The 14,057-nt window shown below is 39.8% G+C and overlaps 1 non-coding gene across 1 annotated transcript; it reads left to right on the top strand.

Annotated features, from left to right (window-relative positions):
• Positions 1-1,982: 1,982 nt before the first annotated feature.
• On the top strand, positions 1,983-2,088 carry LOC122013168. The gene has a single exon (XR_006120501.1). It is a non-coding gene; the product is annotated as a small nucleolar RNA R71 (small nucleolar RNA).
• The last annotated feature ends 11,969 nt before the right edge of the window (positions 2,089-14,057 follow it).

Raw genomic sequence — 14,057 nt, 5'->3', positions numbered from 1 at the left:
CAAAATAACAAAAAAAAATAAGAAAAAAAACTAAACTAAACCATAAACCAAATGCATCTAATGCATCCCCCCAGACTTAAACTTTTCATTGTCCCAATGAAAACCAAAAACAATGTGGAGGAGATTAAAAGTAAGAGAAGTTACCAAACAATGTGTGCCAAATGCCCATGTCATTAACTTCTCCATCATGCAATTGCCCTCCTCCTAATCTTTGATCCCTATAAAAGAAAATTGACAACAAAAATGAAGTAGAGGATACATGCTTATTATAAAGAAAGAAATGAAACTAGAAAGAACTAAACCAATGAATAAAAACAAAGAAAATGAACTTGAGTTGCCTCCCAAGAAGCACTTGTTTAAGATCATTAGCTCGACCACCTCATTAAATTCATCGAAATCTCACTCTTGGAGGGGTAAGATATTTCAACACCCTCCTACTAAGGACTCTTATTATGGAGAGAGCTTTCATCAAAGGAGCTACAGAGTAAAGTATAACTCTCTCCATCTTCATCTTCTTTGAAGTTCTATTAGGTGGTCGAAGATGGTTCAGTCTGAGCTTCCAATTATTGGCCTCTTGAAAATCTACACACCCAAAATAAAAACATACCTCTCCCAAGCATGCTATATTAGATAGAACTAGAGTCTTATTAAGATGAACTAAATATGTATCAAAAATTGAATCACATCCAACAAAATCAATTATAGGTACTTCTATAATATTTTCCAAAAGATCACTAGAAATACTAATCTTGCTTTGCTAAGAGATACCTGAAAGTTCTAAACATGTGGATGTGACCTCTTCTAAATTAAATGATGGCTCTAGCTCTGGCTCAGGTGGTGGTGCAAGTAAATGTGGTGATTCTTGGGACTTTGCCTCTATTGCACAAGGCCCTACACATTGGCCCACAACATGTTCAATCCTTGCAACTCTCATAATCTCATAAGGTTGTGTGGGTAAAGGAGGTAATTCTTGAGATGCTGCTTCCACAACACAACTCCCTACACTTCCTTTCATAACATCATCATCAAGACAAGCATCAAAAAATAAAACAACACCAATATCCTCAGTGGGAGAATCATCTATAAGAGGATCACTAACTTCATTTGCAGTTTTAAGTTGATCTACCACATCACATTCATCATCTGAAAATTCAATTTCATTATAACACCCTGTAAACCCAGAAGGTAGATCTGAAAACTTGTTATCTACTGCATTATCATCACAATCCTTATCTGAAGAGTCCTCATCTTCATATACATCCAGAAATCTAAACTCAACCATATTAGTATCACAGAATTTGCCAAAGTCTTCGTTTTCATTGACCCTCACTAGCCTTTGTGGAAAAGGAACCCTTAGTGAAGGTCTTGGGAAAGGTACTTCCTTTTTCCCATATTCCCTTTGAGCTTGCAGAGGAGGTCCAACTTGCTTATCTAGTGTTGATGTGATTAATCATTGAGGAAAAGGTACTTGTAGCCTTTGTGAACTTCCTGGAGTAATGGAACTGAGTTCTTGAGATCTTCTATTATTCTTCTCCTTAATTCTGTACAAGTCCTTTTTCAAAAGTCCTTCATGATTCTTGCCACTTCTCAACTTAATACCATTATCATTTACACTAGATCTTGTCTATGTAGGAGGAAGGTCTTCTTTGAACCATTTTAAAACTATGCTATTAATCTTTTCCCCTAAATGTTTGAACTCCTCATTCTGTGACTTGTGGATTTCAAAATTCTTAGATGGTTGGATGGTATTTTGTTTGATAGGCTCTCTTGTATATATGGCTTGTACTTCTTGAATTTCTGAGGGAAATTCCATCCAACTTTTGCTTGACCATTCATGGAGATTCAATGCTACTTGATCAATCAACATATATGCTTCGTCTACACTCTTGTCCATGAAAGAACCTCCAGCTGATGAATCTAACAAACATTTATCTGAGAAAAAAATTCCCCTATAGAATATGTGCAGGGTCAGCCATTTTTCCAACCCATGATGAGGGCACTATCTTTGTAGACTCTTGAATCTATCTTATGCTTCAAATAATGATTTTCCATATGCCTAAGCAAAATTTGTGATGCAATTCCTCATATAAATTGTTTTACTTGGAGGAAAAAAATGATCTAGAAACTGCTTCTCTAATTGTTTCCAACTTGTGATATTTTGAGGACAGAGGGAATATAACTAAGTCCTTGCTTTATCCTTGATACTGAAAGAAAATGCTATCAAACGAACTGTATCTGCTAACACTCCTTCACAGTTCACCATACCACAAAGCTCTAGAAATGTCTCAAGGTGCAAATAAGGACTTTCTGATACTTCTCCTCCAAATTTATGACCTTGTATCATGAAAATTAACTCTGTGTCTAGTTGAAAATTTTTTGCTTCAATATGAGGCTGCATAATGGGAGACATAAATCTTGCAGAAATGGGCGCAGAGAAATCTCTTAAGGGCCTTCTTGATATGTTAGTGCTCATGGATATCTAAAAAAAAATTATGAGAAAAAGCAAAAATAAAGAATTAAAGATAAAAAATAAAATGCTATATGAAAAACAAGAAAGACAATGCAGAATTTAAATTGCAAGAAAGAAAGTGCATAAAGAAAACAAGGAAGAAAAAGCAAAAGGAAAAAGAAAAACATCTAGAGTAACTCATATGCTAATCAACTAATGTTAATGCGAACAGTCCCCGGCAACGGCGCCAAAAACTTGTTATGATTCTGTAAGTGTACAGATTTGTCATCAGTAATATATAAGATTATCGTATCCACAGGGACTATTGATTAAGCACTAGTTAACTTCGCACGGTGAATTATCTGGATGAAAGTAAAAGTAAAAGAAAGAGAAGAGGGAAGAGAGAGAATAGATCTTGGAGGGAATGAGCTTCGGGAGATGAATTCTAGGATTTCGGTTTCATTATAATACTAGGAGATATTACATAAATTGCTTAGTTTCTACCCTCTATGTCCATGCTCTTGCAGGAAGTTGAATTGGTCAATACCCCTAAGTATCGAATAGAGATGATTCCTGTGAAATCCTGTAATGGTTAACCCCTGTTACGAGTGCGCCTCGGTAGATCACAAGGGTACATGTCTAGTAAATAACAATAAAGATAAAGGTAGAGGTTTGGTATGATTTCCTACTTCCTTATGGAGGAATTGTCTCTCCTTTCAAGAGAATGTCCTAGACGTCCGTGAATGGGTTACCCTTGTCACTAGGGCCCCTCGGGTGTACGATCTAGAGTACTCTCTCTACAAGAGTAGCAAATCCTAAGGGATTGTTTCTCCTTTTAAGGGAACGTCCTAGACGTCCGGAAAGGGTTACCCATGTCACTAGGGTACCTTGGTCAATACGCTCTAAGGCATCCCCTTTACGTGATTAACAATCCTCCACATCAATCAACAAAGCATGCAAAGAAATATAAATACGTCATGCACACAATGCATGAAAAAGGCAATAACATGTCATTAAATAGAAATGTGGTGAATCTACATAACATCTCCATCACATTACAAATATTCCCTAATCCCAGAAGAGGATATCTACTCCATTGCGAGGGAAGCACAACCCCAAAATATGTAAAGCATACTTATAACCCTTGATGTGAGAAGAAGGGGAAGAAGAGATGTTTGTCGGGGTTTCCTATATCTTGGAGATGCCTCCTTGCTCTGGAGATGGATGGAACGCCAAGGGACGGCGGTGGATGAAGTTCTAGGGTTTCCCCCGAAGGGGAGAACCCTTTCCCGATGAGAGGGCCGAAGTCCCGAACCAAAGATCCCCTAATGAATAGGGTTCTTGACCCTTTTATAGGGTAAGGTATGGGCGCCGCACGGCCCGTGTCACAGCTGTGTGAGATCCGCACGACCATGCCTATCTTCTACACTGGTTAGGTGGCACGGTCGTGCGAGTTGGCACGTCCATGCCTATCTTCTGCACTAGTCAAGTGGCACGGTCATGTGAATCTGCATAGCCATGCTCTTCCTCTCTTCTGGTTAAGTGGCACGGTCATGCAAATCTGCACGACCGTGTCTTCCTTCTGCTCTGGATACACCACACAGCCGTGCAAATTGTCACAGCCGTGCATCAAGGGTGTGTGAATTTATAGACCATTTTAACACATCTTAACATGGTATTCTTGAGTTTGGGTCTTCATCAAAGTTGTAGGTCTTGAAGTTATCTACATTTTGAAATCTGGAATGACTCATAACTCTAACTAAATAGAAAGTTATTGTCATTTAACTTTTGGTCAGCAATGCTGGAAATCCTACACGGCCCAAACACCTTGGAAGCTCTAGACTCCACTTAAGCTCATTTTTGCTCCAAATTGTGTCCTGTCAATGAGAAAGCATACAAAGAGCAGATTTCTGAACAAAAGAGTATTTATGCAGAATATATGCTAAGAAAGGTGAACATGCATAGAATATACGTGAATAAAGTAAATGATTGTGCGTTAAAATATGTATAAATGATCATAAGATCTACATACATCAAATATACACCACTTGGTTTGGGAATAAAATTCTAACCCGCTATATGAATTATCATCCTCTAATATGAATTTAATTTATTATAATAACTTTGATCCTCACTAACTGAGAATTGTATATTTCATCCATAATCCTCATCAGATATGAATAGTTCACCATGATATGTCCAATTATAGTAATTCAAGGTAAAACCAAATATACATGAATGTTCACATATGTTAGGGTCGATTTATGCTAGAGGGGGGGGTGAATAGCTCATCGTGTGCTCGTCGTTGCTTGCTTTGTGATGATGTGCAACGAAAAAGGGATTTACTTGGTATCCACCTCAAGAAGAGGTGACTAATCCAAGGATCCACACACGATGCTCGCTCCACTAATAAAAACACTCCTTCTCAGTAACTACTTGAGGTGGAGAAACCTCGTACAAGACTCACACAACAAATACAACACACGCAAGAAGAAAAATACAAGAATACAAAGAAAAACCTTCTTCTTGCTCACTTGTTGTTTGTTGATGCCTCTTGAACCTTGGAAGTGCACCTACACTTGTCTCCAAGTGCCTCCAAGTACTAGCAGTGAATGTCGTGGAAGAGCGCGTGAAGATCGGGAAGAAGGGTTGCAGCGTTTGAATGCTTTGTCGCCTTTATATCTACGCTTCTAGGGCTTCCAATTGATTGGGGCTCATTCCAATCGATTGCCACGTCATATCCCAACAATCTCAGTCGTCCAAAACCTATATCCTGCGCAAAGGTTGTATCCCAATCAATCAATTGATTGATTGGGGAGGCTCAAATCAATCGGTTGATCGATTCAGAGTGCCTCTGTGCTCTCTGGACGAAGGCTTGAATCGATCGACCGATCGATTCAAGTTTCCTCGCTATCACGCGATAAAACTAACTGCCAATCAATCGGTCGATCAATTGGCGGTGCCCAATCGATCGGCTGATTGATTGGGAATGCTTCTGTGCACGCGATATAAGCTCCCAATCGATTGGCTGATAGATTGGGCTATTGTTTATCACATCACTATCCCAATCGATCGGTTGATCGATTGGGCTTCGGTTAATCGATCAACCGATCGATTGATATCCCCTTGACTTGCCTAACTCAAGTCCAAGGTCCCCAAACCCAACATCCGGTCAACCGTGACCTGTTAGGACTCCTTGTGCCTAGCATCTAGTCAACCTTGACCTGTTGGGACTTCTTCATCAAGTGTCCATTCAACCCTTTGACCCACTTGGACTTTTCTCCTCGTGCCAAGTGTCTGGTCAACCTTGACCCACTTGGACTTACCATCTCGCGCCAAGTGTCCAGTCCTCATGACCCACTTGAACTTCCAACAGATGTTCGGTCACCCGTGACCTATCTAGATTTCCTCATGTCAAGTATCCGATCAATACTTTAACCTACTTGGACTTCCCAACACCATGTGTCCGGTCAATCTTGACCCACCTAGATCTCTACGTGTCTGGCTTCACTTACCAGGTCTTTTCCATCTGCCTAGCTTCACTCACTAGGGCTTTCCATCTGTCTGGCTTCACTCACCAGGACTTTCACCTAACTCCACTTACTAGGATTTTTACCTAGGTTTACTCACCAGGATTTTCCCACTGCCCCACTTCACTCACCGAGACTTTCCCATAACCCGTCTTTACTCACTGGGACTTTCACCTGTCTAGCTTCACTCATTAGGTATTTCACCTGGCTTCACTCACCAGGATTTTCCAACTACCTAGCTTCACTCACTAGGTCTTTCAACTAGCTTCGCTCACCAGGATTTTTCCTTGTCTAACCTCCAGTTAAGACTTTCCCAGTCAAGTATCTGATCAACCTTGACCTACTTAACTCTTCTTCATATCTAACTGGTTAGTCCTTGACTAGAGAGAAATTGTATCAATAATCTTTCCAATCGAATGATTGTACCTGCAATCTCCATGTATTGTCAAATATCAAAATCCAAACATCAAGACTCAAACTTGAGTCAACTCAAACTTAATCAACCAGGTCAACCTTGACATAGGGATATTACACCAACAATCTCCCCCTTTTTGATATTTGACAATACCTTTAAGTTACGATAATCTCATAGCCTCAACTTATTCTTCATGTCAATGCCCTTTGGATAATGAAGGCATAATTTAGACTCTACATTCTCCCCCAAACTTTCCTTGATGGACAAAGGCCTAACTTAAACCCTACATTTATCCCCCTATTGGCACACATCAAAAACTCTCTCCCTGAAGAGTTACTCAACATTGTTCACAACCTTACATGTTGTTCACAACACCATAATGAAGGTCCCATACCCTTCACTATATCCAATGCTCACCCTTGAGCATTAAACAACTTCACACTCATAATGAAGGTCTCATACCCTTCATTATATTCAATGCTCATCCTTGAGCATACTCTTTTTCAACAATGAAGATATCCCATCTTCCATTGATCCCTAATGCTCAACCTTGAGCATTTTTCTAAATGAAGGATTTACCACCTTCAATGGTTTCCGAAAAATATTTCCATGTTTTTAAAGAGTAGCTTCCCCTAAAAACATGCTTCAACCTTCTGTCATTGCGTCAATAATGGCTTGGAATTCCTAAACTTTTAGGAAACCCAAAACTTGAAGTTTTGAGGTTCAAATATCAATATTTGAATGCAAACCTCAACCTAACTTCAATCTAGTGGTCCTTAACCAATCCATCCTTGTTTTCATCATGAAAATTTCTCCTAAATGTATACAAATGTGTTTCAAGGGATTAGGAATGGTTACCTAGACTAAAAATGGTTTAAAGTGTAGAAATTAGACATTTACAGTCAAAAATAGCCTTCCCAATCGATTGAAGTTGGGACTCAATCGATTGAAACCATTCCAATCGATCGTTTGATCGATTCTGCGAGCTTCTGTTCGCGGAGAAAGTGTTTGGATCGATCCACTATTCGATCCTGACTTGAGTGAATCGATCAGCTGATCAATTCAGTGAGCTTCTGCTCATGGGAAACCCCTCTCAATCGATCGTCCGATCGATTGAGACACTCCAATCGATTGGGTGATCGATTGAAGGTCTGATTTCCTGAAAATGAATTTCAACCGAAATTTAGAAACTCCCAAAAATTCTACAAAATTCAAAAAATCATGGAAACTCTTGTAGACATTATTTAGGGTATATACTATCATGGAAAAATAGTTTATAAAATACATCTTATTTTCAAAGATTGACATAAACTTGGAAACTTGTAAAAACTTCAATGTTTCTTCCAAGTTTGTGTCTAACTTTTCAATGATGAGTACTATCAAAAGATAGCCTTCACCAAGGTTTTTCAAAATATATTTAAAATTATTTTCAAAACCAATTTCCAACCATGTTCTTTGCGCTCAATGCACATGACTTGTACATTAGCTTTCCCAATGATTAGAGTACACATAACTATATGTTTTGATGAAATCAAAACTCAACTAGATGCACTAAATCAACATCTTAAGTCTTGTTCATCATCCTAGCATCTCACTTGTATTTAATGTGTACTAAAACACATGCAAGTCACCTTATAGTTTTTGTGAGATGTAGATTTTGGTTTTGCCCTAAACTAGGGATCATGCATATCTATCTAGGCATTTTGAATATTAAACATCCACTTAGAATGTTACTTGTTAGTAAATGTCATTATCCTTAATTGTAAGGAATTAAAAAATAATGCATGATGATTTATGACATACATCAAAAAGAAATGATTTTCAAAAAGAAAATACACTATAGCTACATGATGTATGTATGACATGCCATGGTATTTTTTTTTATATAATGAAAATGAATGCACACATGATGTCATGGCATATGATGGGAAAACAAAGCATGACAATTTAGTATAAGTAAAATACCTAGATTATCTATCTAAGTATCTTTAAACCTTAGCTAACTTAAAATTAAATCCTACATTGCCCACTTTTTCCCAAGAACATGTCAAACTCCCAATTTGATATTTCTTTTTCTTTTCCTAATTTGTGCCAATTTAAATTAAATATAATTCCTCAAGGTTTGGCACACTTTACTCTTTCAAAGAGTAATCATTTTAAATTAAGGCCTAAATTACCCTTATCTGCCTAAGAAAATACCAAAATCCCAACTTGACATTTTTATCCTTATTCAATTTGTGTCAATTTAAATTAAGTCCAATTCCTCAAATTTTGACACATTTTACTCTTCTAAAGAGTGAACAATTAATCCATTTCATTTTCAAAGGTTAACAAAAACCTTAAAAATGCTCTCCAAGTGCCAACTATATCAAGGTTGGGTTAACTACCCTTCTAATTGGAGTTGGCACTCTCTAACCCATCTAGAGTGTGGAGAATATACTCCTAGGAACCCAAAATCTATTGGTGCTCCTTGAGTATTCTAGGTATTCACTAGGGATAACCTTCCTAGATACCTTCCTAATCTTCTTAGAAGCCTTGGTCACTTTTTCTAGGTCAACTCTAGAGATAGCTTCTCTTGTGACCTTCTTGGTGACTTTCTTTGACTTCTTAAAAATCTTAGTCACATTTGTTGTTACAAAAATACTCCTAGGGATAACTTCTCTTGTATCCTTGACTTGACTCCTAGACCTAGGATTGGTTCCATAGGTATATGGAACCCTATAATATGAAGCTACATCCTCCTTAGCCTTAGGTTTGTATTTCAAACCTCTATGGCCATTGGATGACTTTCAATGTCCTAAACCTAGGTTATGCTCATTTTGCCCTTCTAGAATATTTTCCATCCTTTTTAGGACCTTTTCTAATTTATCAAGCCTTGACCTCAAGGTTTAGTTTTCCATCCTTAAATCCTTAGTTTTGGAATTTTTTTTTTTCATTATTCCCATGAGCATTTTTATGTTTGGGCCTATATCTAAAATTCTTAGAATTCTTTCCCAAATTATTATCTATTTTTCTAGCCCTAGGTGAGGTAGTCTTGGCATGAAGAGCCACATAATTTTCATCAATTCTATTATGCCTCCTATTTTTATGGTAAATTACATTAAAACGATATAAATTAGAACTAACATGCTTTTTACCATGATTCAAAGGGATAGACTCAATAAATGATACCTTGAGTTTTATCTTGGAAGCTCCCCCTTGACTTGTGCTTCCACCCTTGGCTTTGACCGATTTCTTCCCTTTTGGACATTGGCTCTGATAATGTCCTTTTTGGTTGCAAGGAAAACACACAATGTGCTCCTTGCTTTTCTTTGTTGTGGGGGTGGTCTCCTTGGGCTTCTCCTTGCCTTTTAGTGTCATTTGGCCTTTCATCTTGGCCAATTTAGGATACTTACTCTTGTAGTACCCATGTTCCCTACTCTCAAAATATATAATATGATTTTTATTTTTAATTAAACTACTTATACCTTCACATGTAGAGATGACACTTGATCCTCCATTTGATGTCTCTTGATTTTTGGAGGATGCCCCTTTTCTCCACTTGATCCAAAAGTAGAAGCTTCTCCTTCTTCTTGGTCCGGAGTCACCAAATGTCGCTCCCCCTCAATCCTAGAGGTGAAGACTTCTTCATCTTCATCTTGTACATGGAACAAAGAGTATGCTCTCTCTTTTCCCTTTACGTTGCATTCTTTTGAGGATGAAGCTTCTTGGACTCCTTCTTCGGATGTTAAGCATCTCTCAACTTCCGAGTCCTCTTCCTCTTAGTCTTGATCCAATGAGTTGCCCTCTTTGGATTTCTTTTGATTTGGTACAGTGGAGGGAACCTCATGGATTTTAGCCAATTTGCTCCATAACTCCTTTGCGTCTTCAAATTCTCCAATTTGCTCTAAGATATTGCTTGACAATAGATTGACCAATAGCTTAGTCACTTTATCGTTGGCCTCACATCTTTGGATTTGCTCTTGCCTCCACTTGCTCTTCTTGAGAATTTTGCCTTTTGAATTTGTTGGAGCTTCAAAGCTTTCCATTAGAGCAAACTATTGCTCTATGTTCATCATAAGAAAATTTTCGATCCTTGATTTCCAAGAATCGAAGCTCATCATCGTGAATGGTGGAGACGCCCTTGTGTCGAATCCCATTCTATCTTGGAATTCCATTTAAAATTGAGCCTTTGATGAAGTCTTCGACTTGTAGAAATTTACTTCAACTTCTTCTCCCTCTATCTCGTTGCCCCTTCTGGCAATGATTCTGGTGAAGAGCGACCTCGCTCTGATACCACTTATTAGGGTCAATTTGTGCTAGAGGGGGTGAATATATCGTCGCATACTCGCCATTGCTTGCTTTGTGATGATGTGCAGTGGAAAAGAACTCGAAGCAAACACTCACAATGCTAACACAAGGGATTTACTTGGTATCCACCTCAAGAAGAGGTGACTAATCCAAGGATCCACACACGACGCTCGCTACACTAATAAAAACACTCCTTCTCGGTAACTACCGGAGGTGGAGAAACCTCGTAAAACACTTACACAACAAATACAACACACGCAAGAAGCAAAATACAAGAAAACAAAGAAAAACCTTCTTCTTACTCACTTGTTGCTTGTTGATGCCTCTTGAACCTTGGAAGTGCACCTACACTTGTCTCCAAGAGCCTCTAAGAACTGGTGGTGAATGTCGTGGAAGAGCGTGTGAAGATCGAGAAGAAGGGTTGCAGCGTTTGAATGCTTCGTTGCCTTTATATCTGCGCTTCTAGGGCTTCCAATCGATTGGGGCTCCTCCCAATCGATTACCACGTCAGATCCCAGCAATCTCGGCCGTCCAAAACCTGCATCCAGTGCAATGGTCATATCTCAATCGATCAGCTGATTGATTGAGGAGGCTCAAATCGATCGGTTAATCGATTTAAAGCGTCTCTGTGCTCTCTGGATGAAGGCTTGAATCAATCGATCGATCGATTCAACCTTCCTTGCGATCACGCGAGAAAACCAGTTGCCAATCGATCGGTTGATGGATTGGCGGTGCCCAATCGAACAGCTGATCGATTAGGAATACTTCTGTACACACAATATAAGCTCCCAATCGATCGGTCGATCGATTGGGCTGATGTTTATCGCAGCACTCTCCCAATCGATCGGTTGATCGATTGGGCTTCGGTTCAATCGATCAACCGATCGATTGATACCCCCTTAACTTTCCTAACTCAAGTCCAAGGTCCCCAAACCCAACATCTGGTCAATCGTGACCTGTTGGGACTCCTCGTGCCTAGCATCCGGTCAACCTTGACCTGTTGGGACTTCTTCACCAAGTGTCCGGTCAACCCTTTGACCCACTTAGACTTTTCTCCTCGTGCCAAGTGTCCGATCAACCTTGACCCACTTGAACTTACCGTCTCGTGCCAAGTGTCTGGTCCTCCATGACCCACTTGGACTTCCACCAAATGTCTGGTCACCCGTGACCCATCGGAATTTTCTCATGCCAAGTATCCGATCAATCCTTTGACCTACTTGAACTTCCCAACACCCGATGTTTGGTCATTCTTGACGCACCTAGATCTCCACATGCCTGGCTTCACTCACCAGGTCTTTTCCATCGACCTAACTTCACTCGCTAGGGCTTTCCATCTGCCTAGTTTCACTCACCAGGACTTTCACCTAGCTTCACTCACTAGGATTTTCACCTGGCTTTACTCATTAGGATTTTCTCATTGCCCGACTTCACTCACCAGGACTTTCACCTGCCTAGCTTCACTCGCTGGGTCTTTCACCTAGCTTCACTCACCAGGAATTTTCAACTGGCTAGATTCACTCACTAGGTCTTTCACCTGGCTTCACTCACCAGGATTTTTCCTTGCCTAACCTCCAGTTAGGACTTTCCCAGTCAAGTATCCGGTCAATCTTAACTTACTTGACTCTTCTTCACATCTAACTGGTCAGGCCTTGACCAGAGGGGAATTGTATCAACAATCTCCCCAACCGGACGATTGCACCTGCAATCTCTATGTATTGTCAAACATCGAAACCCAAACATCAAGACTCAAGTTTGAGCCAACTCAAGCTTAGTCAACCAGGTTAGCCTTGACCTAGGGATATTGCACCAACAACGTACTTTATTATACTGTAAAAATTTACCATTATAACACTTTCTGTATAGACACTTTATCTTATCTCTATAAGTACCCCGTGGTAGTTTTGATGTGATTAACCAAGTCAAGTTAGGCCCTGTTATATTTTGATGTCCTGTGTAAGTGTGCAGAAACTTAGGAGCACAGGAAGTTGAGCAAAAGATGCAACTAGTGAAAAGGATGACACGGGAGAGAGTTGACGGACTTGGTGCATCCGAGGGACGAGATGTTGCGGAAGAGTATGCTGGCAAACGAGAAGGAAATGTGCGTTGGTTCTGAGGGACGAGAAGACGAAGTGAAAGACTGCTCGAGAAGGCCGGAAAAGGGGTTCGAGTGAGCCCTATTTAGGATGACTGAAATCACCCAGAGCGGAGCTAGAGCAGAATGTTGGTGCAATATTCCCTAGGTCAAGGTTGACCTAGTTGACTAAGCTTGAGTTGGCTCAAGCTTGGGTCTTGATGTTTGGGTTTCGATGTTTGACAATACATTGAGACAATACATGGAGACTGACAGGTCGTGGAGATTGCAGGTGCAATCGTCCGTGTGGGAAGTCCTGGTGAGTGAAGCCAGGCAGATGAAAATCCTAGTGAGTGAAGCTAGGTGAAAGTCCCGATGAGTGAAGCCAGGCAGTTGAGAAGTCTTGGTGAATGAAGCCAGGAAAGTGAAAGTCCTAGTGAGTGAAGTCGGGCAATGGAAAGACCTGGTGAGTGAAGTCAGGCACGAGGAAATCCAAATGGATTAAGGGTGACCGGACATCTGGTAGAAGGAAGTCCAAGTGAGTCATGGAGGACCGGACACTTGGCACAAGAAGATAAGTCCAAGTGGGTCAAGGTTGACTGAACACTTGGCACAAGGAGAAAGTCTAGATGAGTCAAAAGTTAACCGAACTCTTAGCGATCGTAAGTCCAATAGGAAGTTGGCATGGAACTAGGAAGTTCGGACGTAGTGAGCTTCCGAAGGCCATAACTTTTGACTCGGATATCGGAATGAGGTGATCTTGGATGCGAAACGAAGATAATTTCAAGCTCTACATAAATTTCTACTTCCCAATCAATTGTCTAATCGATTGGGGGGTTCAATCGATTGGTCAATCAATTGGGCGACGCGATTTTGTGCAGAAATGCTGTGAATCGATTAGGTAATCGATTGAAACTTCCCCAATCGATCGACCGATCGATTGGGAGAGTTTCTGAGCGAACAGTAAGCTTCTAAATCGATCGATTGATCTGTTGGAGTGTATACTGAAAGCCTAAGCTTTTGTAAACATTTATGTTAAATAAAGAATCACATTTGGTCAATTTATCTACATTTAGTTGTAGTTGTTCAATTAATTTATACTGTAGATAACATAGTATGTGGTGTCACATGCAGAAGATGATGTTATCAATACCTTATAAATTATAAACAGTAGCTCACGACCAAAATGGAAAGGAACAAACCATTAGAAGTTCGTAGTGTAATTAGGTATCAGTTTATCTTGACTGTATAATTACACTAGTACACTTAGAGTGTATTGAGTAGAACCATTTGAGGTCGTTT

The sequence above is a fragment of the Zingiber officinale genome, chromosome 8A (genome assembly GCF_018446385.1).
Source record: "Zingiber officinale cultivar Zhangliang chromosome 8A, Zo_v1.1, whole genome shotgun sequence".
Classification (NCBI taxonomy): Eukaryota; Viridiplantae; Streptophyta; class Magnoliopsida; order Zingiberales; family Zingiberaceae; genus Zingiber; species Zingiber officinale.
The sequence above is the reverse complement of the archived record's forward strand: the minus strand, read 5'-3'. Positions and strand labels throughout refer to the sequence as shown.